The following is a 10,991-nucleotide window of genomic DNA, read 5'->3' on the forward strand; positions in this document are numbered from 1 at the left end:
CTCCCTTCCTCTCTGTGTCTCTCTCCCTCTCTCTTCCTCTCTCTCCTGCTGTATACAGGAGTCAGTCTGACTTTTGATCCTGGCATCTGTGTCTTGTATGAATGTCTGTACTCTCTCAGCCCTCTGATGGAGCTCCAGGAGCTAATGGAATGTGAAAAAGACAGACGGGCACCTCATCTGAAAAACACTGCCCTCTCTCCCTTCTGTACATGTGTGTGTGTGTGTGTGTGTGTGTGCGCGTGTGTGCGCGTGTATGTGTGTGTGTTCGCCCCCATAAACCTCCATAACCATCCAACCGTCATCTTAGCATCCCTGCGCAAGGGATGGAGGTTTATGGGGACCCTTTACTGCTCCTTGAATCCATTAAATGAACACTTTCTGTCTCACCACCTCTGTCTCTCCTTATTCTTCACACTCTCCCCCTCTTCTCTCTCTGTCTTTCTCTCTCCCCCTCTTCTCTCTCTGTCTCTCTCTCTCTCTCTCTCCTCTCTCTCTCTCCCCCTCTTCTATCTCTGTCTCTCTCTCTCTCTCTCTCTCTCTCTCCCCTTCTCTCTCGCTCTCTCTCGCTCTCTCTCGCTCTCTGTCTGTCTCTCTCTCTCTCCCTCCCTCCCTCTTCTTCTCTCTCTATATATCTCCGTCCCTCTTCTTCTCTCTCTCTCTCTCTCTGTCTCTGTCTCTCTCTCTCTCTAAGCAGTGTGAGATGGCTTATGAGGGCGTTTACACATTACTAATCAGACTTCAAACCAAGCTTAACTCAGTGAGACATCAAAGGCAGGCGCGTGACGCCCCACTGATCCTGGTGAGGGGGATGTAGGATAGACTGGAGACACAGAGACAAGAGGAGAGAAGGACAGGTGGAAAGAGGAGGGAAAGAGGGAGAGAAGAGGATGAAGGAGAGGAGGAAACAGCTGAGATAGCTGTAGGATCCCCTGATGGCAGTCTGAGGTGATGTGTGCTCATCAAAGCCAAACATGTGATAAGGCTTTGGGGATGGATATTATACAGCCAGACTTGTGAAAAGATTTCGGGGATGGATATTATACAGCCAGACGTGATAAGGCTTCGGGGATGGATAATATACAGCCAGATGTGTGATAAGGCTTCGGGGATGGATATTATACAGCCAGACGTGTGATAAGGCTTCGGGGATGGATATTCTACAGCCAGACTTGTGATATAGCTTTGGGGATGGATATTATACAGCCAGACTTGTGATGAGGCTTTGGGGATAGATATTATACAGCCAGACTTGTGATAAGGCTTCAGGGATGGATATTATACAGCCAGACGTGTGATAAGGCTTCGGGATGGATATTCTACAGCCAGACGTGATAAGGCTTCGGGGATGGATATTATACAGCCATACTTGTGATATGGCTTTGGGGATGGATATTATACAGCCAGACTTGTGATATGGCTTTGGGGATGGATATTATACAGCCAGACTTGTGAAAAGATTTCGGGGATGGATATTATATAGCCAGACGTGATAAGGCTTCGGGGATGGATATTATACAGCCAGATGTGTGATAAGGCTTCGGGGATGGATATTATACAGCCAGACTTGTGATATGGCTTTGGGGATGGATATTATACAGCCAGACTTGTGAAAAGATTTCGGGGATGGATATTATACAGCCAGACGTGATAAGGCTTCGGGGATGGATATTATACAGCCAGATGTGTGATAAGGCTTCGGGGATGGATATTATACAGCCAGACGTGTGATAAGGCTTCGGGGATGGATATTCTACAGCCAGACTTGTGATATAGCTTTGGGGAGGGATATTATACAGCCAGACTTGTGATGAGGCTTTGGGGATGGATATTATACAGCCAGACTTGTGATAAGGCTTCAGGGATGGATATTATACAGCCAGACGTGTGATAAGGCATCGGGATGGATATTCTACAGCCAGACGTGATAAGGCTTCGGGGATGGATATTATACAGCCAGACTTGTGATATGGCTTTGGGGATGGATATTATACAGCCAGACTTGTGCTACGGTTTTGGGGATGGATATTATACAGCCAGACTTGTGATACGGCTTTGGGGATGGATATTATACAGCCAGACTTGTGATGAGGCTTTGGGGATGGATATTATACAGCCAGACTTGTGATACGGTTTTGGGGATGGATATTCTACAGCCAGACGTGTGATAAGGCTTCGGGGATGGATATTATACAGCCAGACTTGTGATATGGCTTTGGGGATGGATATTATACAGCCAGACTTGTGATGAGGCTTTGGGGATGGATATTATACAGCCATACTTGTGCTACGGTTTTGGGGATGGATATTATACAGCCAGACTTGTGATATGGCTTTGGGGATGGATAATATACAGCCAGACTTGTGCTACGGTTTTGGGGATGGATATTATACAGCCAGACTTGTGATGAGGCTTTGGGGATGGATATTATACAGCCAGACTTGTGCTACGGCTTTGGGGATGGATATTATACAGCCTGACTTGTGATACGGCTTCGGGGACGGATATTATACAGCCAGACTTGTGATACGGCTTTGGGGATGGATATCATACAGCCAGACTTGTGATATGGCTTTGGGGATGGATATTATACAGCCAGACTTGTGATACGGCTTTGGGGATGGATATTATACAGCCAGACTTGTGATGGGGCTTTGGGGATGGATATTATACAGCCAGATTTGTGATACGGCTTTGGGGATGGATATTATACAGTAAATGAAGAACACTCGGGGGGCCTCCAGAGTAGCGCAGCGGTCTAAGGCACTGCATTGCAATGCAAAAGCCATCACTACAGACCGGGGTTCGATCCCGGGCTGTATCACAACTGGCCGTGATCAGGAATCCCATGGGCGGTGCACAATTGGCCCAGCGTTGTCCGGGTTAGGCCCTTGGTCTGTACAAGTAGGCCATCATTGTAAATAAGAATTTGTTCTTGCCGTCCCTAGGAGGGGTGCGTCACTTGAGTGGGTTGAGTTACTGACGTGATCTTCCTGTCTGGGTTGGCGCCCCCCCCCCCCCCCCCCCTTGGGTTGTGCCGTGTGGAGATCTTTGTGGGCTATACTCGGCCTTGTCTCAGGATGGTAAGTTGGTGGTTGAAGATATCCCTCTAGTGGTGTGGGGGCTGTGCTTTGGCAAAGTGGGTGTGGTTATAGCCTGTCTGTTTGGCCCTGTCCGGGGGTATCGTCGGATGGGGCCACAGTGTCTTCCGACCCCCCCTGTCTCAACCTCCAGTATTTATGCTAGAGTGCTAGAGTAGTTTATGTGTCGGGGGCTAGGGTCAGTCTGTTATATCTGGAGTATTTCTCCTGGCATATCCGGTGTCCTGAGTGAATTTAAGTATGCTCTCTCTAATTCTCTCTCTCTTTCTCTCACTCTTTCTCTCGCTCTTTCTCTTTCTTTCTTTCTTTCTTTCTTTCTTTTTTTCTTTCTTTCTCTCTCTCTCTCTCTCTCTCTCTCTCTCTCTCTCTCTCGGGGGACCTGAGCACTAGGACCATGCCTCAGGACTTCCTGGCCTGATGACTCCTTGCTGTCCCCAGTCCACCTGGCCGTGCTGCTGCTCCAGTTTCAACTGTTCACCGGACATGCTACCTCTCCCAGACCTGCTGTTTTCAACTCTGTAGAGACAGCAGGAGCGGTAGAGATACTCTGAATGTGATCGGCCACGAAAAGCCAACTGACATTTACTCCTGAGGTGCTGACCTGTTGCAGCCTCGACAACTACTGTGATTATTATTATTTGACCCTGTTGGTCATCTATGAACATTTAAACATCTTGGCCATGTTCTGTTATAAGCTCCACCCGGCACAGCCAGAAGAGGACTGGCCACCCCTCATAGCCTGGTTCCTCTCTAGTTTTCTTCCAAGGTTTTGGCCTTTCTGGGGAGTTTTTCCTAGCCACCCTGCTTCTACAGCTGCATGGCTTGCTGTTTGAAGTTTTAGGCTGGGTTTCTGTACAGCACTTTGAGATATCAGCTGACGTAAGAAGGGCTATATAAATACATTTGATTTGATTTGATTTTATTCTTAACTGACTTGCTTAGTTAAATAAATAAAACATTTAAAAGTTCAGAATCATAACACATACTCACCTTTGACTTGGAATCGAACTTCAAGTCTTTGCAGAGAGAGAGATATTCATAGTGACAGACGAAGAGTTGTTCTGAATCAGACAGGAATATAAGTTTTACTGTCTTCTTGGAGATATATTGTAGCTATTTGATTATCTTCCTTTTCAAAATATCTTTACATTTACATTTAAGTCATTTAGCAGACGCTCTTATCCAGAGCGACTTACAAGTACATACATTCATTCTTTTTTGTACTGGCCCCCCGTGGGAATCGAACCCACAACCCTGGCGTTGCAAGCGCCATGCTCTACCAACTGAGCCACACGGGGCCCCCATTACAAATTGATTACAAATAAGCCTATTGGTACTCTGTGTTGCTGTTCCAGTACTGTTATACTGTACATTAGGCCTGTTACTGTTCCAGTACTGTTATACTGTATATTAGACCTGTTACTGTTATACTGTACATTAGACCTGTTACTGTTATACTGTACATTAGACCTGTTACTGTTATACTGTACATTAGACCTGTTACTGTTATACTGTACATTAGACCTGTTACTGTTATACTGTACATTAGACCTGTTACTGTTCCAGTACTGTTATACTGTACATTAGACCTGTTACTGTTATACTGTATATTAGACCTGTTACTGTTATACTGTACATTAGACCTGTTACTGTTGTACTGTACATTAGACCTGTTACTGTTATACTGTACATTAGACCTGTTACTGTTATACTGTATATTAGACCTGTTACTGTTCCAATACTGTTATACTGTATATTAGATCTGTTACTGTTATACTGTACATTAGGCCTGTTACTGTTCCAATACTGTTATACTGTATATTAGATCTGTTACTGTTATACTGTACATTAGGCCTGTTACTGTTCCAATACTGTTATACTGTATATTAGATCTGTTACTGTTATACTGTACATTAGGCCTGTTACTGTTCCAATACTGTTATACTGTATATTAGATCTGTTACTGTTATACTGTATATTAGACCTGTTACTGTTCCAGTACTGTTATACTGTATATTAGACCTGTTACTGTTATACTGTACATTAAACCTGTTACTGTTATACTGTATATCAGACCTGTTACTGTTATACTGTATATTAGGCCTGTTACTGTTATACTGTACATTAGACCTGTTACTGTTATACTGTACATTAGACCTGTTACTGTTATACTGTATATTAGACCTGTTACTGTTATACTGTACATTAGACCTGTTACTGTTATACTGTACATTAGACCTGTTACTGTTATACTGTACATTAAACCTGTTACTGTTATACTGTATATCAGACCTGTTACTGTTATACTGTATATTAGGCCTGTTACTGTTATACTGTACATTAGACCTGTTACTGTTATACTGTTCATTAGACCTGTTACTGTTATACTGTATATTAGATCTGTTACTGTTATACTGTACATTAGGCCTGTTACTGTTCCAGTACTGTTATACTGTATATTAGACCTGTTACTGTTATACTGTATATTAGACCTGTTACTGTTATACTGTACATTAGGCCTGTTACTGTTATACTGTACATTAGACCTGTTACTGTTATACTGTACATTAGACCTGTTACTGTTATACTGTACATTAGGCCTGTTACTGTTATACTGTATATTAGACCTGTTACTGTTATACTGTACATTAGACCTGTTACTGTTATACTGTACATTAGACCTGTTACTGTTATACTGTATATTAGACCTGTTACTGTTATACTGTATATTAGACCTGTTACTGTTCCAGTACTGTTATACTGTATATTAGACCTGTTACTGTTATACTGTATATTAGACCTGTTACTGTTCCAGTACTGTTATACTGCACATTAGACCTGTTACTGTTATACTGTATATTAGGCCTGTTACTGTTATACTGTACATTAGACCTGTTACTGTTATACTGTACATTAGACCTGTTACTGTTATACTGTACATTAGACCTGTTACTGTTATACTGTATATCAGACCTGTTACTGTTATACTGTATATTAGGCCTGTTACTGTTATACTGTATATTAGACCTGTTACTGTTATACTGTACATTAGACCTGTTACTGTTATACTGTATATCAGACCTGTTACTGTTCCAGTACTGTTATACTGTACATTAGACCTGTTACTGTTCCAGTACTGTTATACTGTACATTAGACCTGTTACTGTTCCAGTACTGTTATACTGTATATTAGACCTGTTACTGTTATACTGTACATTAAACCTGTTACTGTTATACTGTACATTAGACCTGTTACTGTTATACTGTACATTAGACCTGTTACTGTTATACTGTACATTAGACCTGTTACTGTTATACTGTACATTAGACCTGTTACTGTTATACTGTACATTAGACCTGTTACTGTTATACTGTACATTAGACCTGTTACTGTTATACTGTATATCAGACCTGTTACTGTTATACTGTATATCAGACCTGTTACTGTTATACTGTACATTAGACCTGTTACTGTTATACTGTATATCAGACCTGTTACTGTTATACTGTATATCAGACCTGTTACTGTTATACTGTACATTAGACCTGTTACTGTTATACTGTACATTAGACCTGTTACTGTTATACTGTACATTAGACCTGTTACTGTTATACTGTATATCAGACCTGTTACTGTTATACTGTACATTAGACCTGTTACTGTTATACTGTACATTAGACCTGTTACTGTTATACTGTACATTAGACCTGTTACTGTTATACTGTATATTAGACCTGTTACTGTTATACTGTATATTAGACCTGTTACTGTTATACTGTACATTAGACCTGTTACTGTTATACTGTACATTAGACCTGTTACTGTTATACTGTACATTAGACCTGTTACTGTTCCAGTACTATTATACTGTACATTAGACCTGTTACTGTTATACTGTATATCAGACCTGTTACTGTTATACTGTATATCAGACCTGTTACTGTTATACTGTATATTAGACCTTTTACTGTTATACTGTATATCAGACCTGTTACTGTTATACTGTACATTAGACCTGTTACTGTTCCAGTACTGTTATACTGTACATTAGACCTGTTACTGTTCCAGTACTGTTATACTGTATATTAGACCTGTTACTGTTCCAGTACTGTTATACTGTACATTAGACCTGTTACTGTTCCAGTACTGTTATACTGTATATCAGACCTGTTACTGTTATACTGTATATTAGACCTGTTACTGTTATACTGTACATTAGACCTGTTACTGTTATACTGTACATTAGACCTGTTACTGTTATACTGTACATTAGGCCTGTTACTGTTATACTGTACATTAGGCCTGTTACTGTTATACTGTACATTAGACCTGTTACTGTTATACTGTACATTAGGCCTGTTACTGTTATACTGTACATTAGACCCATGTTAACAGTAGCATACATAGAGGTTATCAATTTCATGCAAATGTCCAACATGTAAATATGATCCTTCAGCATCTAGGAACCCAACAGTAAACAGCATGCCCTCTGTCTGTCTGGTCCATGGAAAGATCATCAACTTCAATGTTACAGTGTTCAATGTTTCCGGAGACACCTGAAACCCCACCTCTTTAAGGAATACCTAGGATAGGATAAAGTAATCCTTCTGACCCCCCCCTTAAAATATTTAGATGCACTATTGTAAAGTGGCTGTTCCACTGGATGTCATAAGGTGAATGCACCAATTTGTAAGTCGCTCTGGATAAGAGCGTCTGCTAAATGACTTAAAGTAATGTAAATGTAAATGTAAATGTAATCAATGACTTACACCATGTTGATGTTCAGCAAAAGACTCCTTATCACTACCAAAGCATTTCATTAAAATGCTGAATGTCCAGTGGTTCATTCTGTCTAGTTTGTCCTAAACACACTCATTAAGAATGGTGGGTCATTTTTACATAGCTCGGATCAGATAGGTAGTGAACAGCTGTCTTGTTGCTGCGGCCTTTGTCCTGGTGAGACCTAGTCAACTAACTAATGACACAGAGTTCCTTTCCATCACAAACATGAACGTGGATATATCTGGATGAGGGAAAACGTAGGGAAGGTCAAATTAGCCCGTAACAAATGAACAATATGGGACTAGGTCTTCCTGGCATTAATTGTCATCTAAAGAGTATGGTTCATTAAATTACTATTAAAGGGTTTGACTAAATATATTCTCTGCTCATTGGGGTATGCACGCTTTGTTATCTTCCTCCTTTGATGTAAAATGTATAAATAACGTGAATTCCGAAAGCGGTGTGTCTATGAGCTATTCATGTCAGATGGATTCAGGAAGCCTATTGGCCGAGACGTTATCAAGAGGTTTGCACTATTAACAAACCTTTTGTTCTCCTTGAATACATGAAGTAATGAAAATCATATAAATTGATATCAAATGAATAGCGTGGCCGAAATGGGGACAGTATAATTTGATTGAAATGGAATGAAAGTAACGGTATTAATTATTCAAGATGTATGTGTTGAATATTATTGAATGCGTCTCCATGCAAAGTTATTTGTGGTTGGAGATTTGCCCCATATTTCATACTGTATTTAGATATCAGGGACAGCTATGCAAGAAAGCCTCCAGCAAACATCTGCTCTCACACACACACACACGCGCATGTACTTTAAACAAACAGACATACTGTACGTATGCTCTCACACACAGACACACATGCATGTACTTTAAACAAACAGACATACTGTACGTATGCTCACATACACACACACACAGAGACAAAAGACAGATGGAGACAAAGAAAGTCTTCCGTTTGCATGTGTGTTTAAGAGAAAGAGTGAGAGAAAAGGAGAGAGTACGGATGAACAAGAAATTGAGAGACAGAGACAGGACTCGGGTGGACAGACATGATTCCCCCAGGTGCATGTTGGGTAAGTCTTGGATAACTAGGAGTGACAGGGAACAGAAGGAAGTGATCCCCTCTCATGTCATATCCTCTATCTCTTCTCACTTCCTGCCCACTGTCAACAGGACTTTAAACGGGTGTTTGCCGAATTGGGACGTCAGGAGCAACCAACGGAAGGATTTGTTACATCCAATGATGCTGGTGGAGAGACTCTAAACTGGTGTGTGTGCTGTTGCGTTTTACGTGGTGTGTGTGTGTGTGTGTGCGCGCGCGTATGTGTGTGTGTGTCTTCCAGCGTGCTGTGGACACACTAACATGTTGTCGTCCAGGATTAGGGGGGACTGAGCTGGTGAGTGAGAGACAGCCTCTAAAGTCCTTAGCTCCAGACATCAAGCAGCCATAGTGAAGGAATAAGATTCACACAACCACCTAAAACATCAAGCAGCCATACTGAAGGAATAAGATTCACACAACCACCTAAAACATCAAGCAGCCATAATGAAGGAATAAGATTCACACAACCACCTAAAACATCAAGCAGCCATACTGAAGGAATAAGATTCACACAACCACCTAAAACATCAAGCAGCCATACGGAAGGAATAGGTTTTAGGTTTTATTTATTCGCACCAAAGAAAAGAAGTGAAAGACAAAACAATAGAGATTAAAAGCTGGTAAAATTAGGAAGCAGGTGAGGTTGGAAGCCCAAAAGAGCTGATACAAACGTGATCCATCTGTCATCCATTCAGTGGGCTGTCATCGTTGGCTTCGTTGGACAGAGTCCAGGATACGTTTTATATGATTCTAAAGGACTACTTCAACATGTAGCATGTTTTCATTTCTCCTACAATACATCTGATGAGTGGTAGAGTTCTAGTAAATTAAACAGTCCCACAACAGCTTCTTTTAATGAAGTCAAATGTAAAAGAGAACGGTATCAGCCCACAAGGCGCGCGGTCAAATGTAAAAGAGAACGGTATCAGCCCACAAGGCACACGGTCAAATGTAAAAGAGAACGGTATCAGCCCACAAGGCACACGGTCAAATGTAAAAGAGAACGGTATCAGCCCACAAGGCACACGGTCAAATGTAAAAGAGAACGGTATCAGCCCACAAGGCACACGGTCAAATGTAAAAGAGAACGGTATCAGCCCACAAGGCACGCGGTCAAATGTAAAAGAGAACGGTATCAGCCCACAAGGCAGGCGGTCAAATGTAAAAGAGAACGGTATCAGCCCACAAGGCACACGGTCAAATGTAAAAGAGAACGGTATCAGCCCACAAGGCACACGGTCAAATGTAAAAGAGAACGGTATCAGCCCACAAGGCACACGGTCAAATGTAAAAGAGAACGGTATCAGCCCACAAGGCACACGGTCAAATGTAAAAGAGAACGGTATCAGCCCACAAGGCACACGGTCAAATGTAAAAGAGAACGGTATCAGCCCACAAGGCACACGGTCAAATGTAAAAGAGAACAGTATCAGCCCACAAGGCACACGTTCAAATGTAAAAGAGAACGGTATCAGCCCACAAGGCACACGGTCAAATGTAAAAGAGAACGGTATCAGCCCACAAGGCACGCGGTCAAATGTAAAAGAGAACGGTATCAGCCCACAAGGCACACGGTCAAATGTAAAAGAGAACGGTATCAGCCCACACGGCACACGGTCAAATGTAAAAGAGAACGGTATCAGCCCACACGGCACACGGTCAAATGTAAAAGAGAACGGTATCAGCCCACAAGGCACACGGTCAAATGTAAAAGAGAACGGCATCAGCCCACACAGCACACGGTCAAATGTAAAAGAGAACGGTATCAGCCCACACGGCACACGCTCAAATGTAAAAGAGAACGGTATCAGCCCACAAGGCACACGGTCAAATGATTTGCTGCTGATAAATAGGCATAACACAAACTCCTCATTACACTATTGTCTTTCTAAATTAAATCAACTTCTTCACCCTCATTATCATTCAGTCAAGCCTAACTTAAATTAAATCAACCTCTCCACCCTCATTATCATTCAGTTAAGCC

General features: G+C 41.8%; 1 non-coding gene across 1 annotated transcript; it reads right to left on the bottom strand.

Annotated features, from left to right (window-relative positions):
• Positions 1-4,323: 4,323 nt before the first annotated feature.
• Positions 4,324-4,399, bottom strand: trnaa-ugc (transfer RNA alanine (anticodon UGC)). The gene has a single exon. It is a non-coding gene; the product is annotated as a tRNA-Ala (tRNA).
• Between the last annotated feature and the right edge of the window lie 6,592 nt (positions 4,400-10,991).

This window comes from Salvelinus fontinalis, unplaced genomic scaffold (genome assembly GCF_029448725.1).
Source record: "Salvelinus fontinalis isolate EN_2023a unplaced genomic scaffold, ASM2944872v1 scaffold_1214, whole genome shotgun sequence".
In the NCBI taxonomy this organism is placed as follows: domain Eukaryota; kingdom Metazoa; phylum Chordata; class Actinopteri; order Salmoniformes; family Salmonidae; genus Salvelinus; species Salvelinus fontinalis.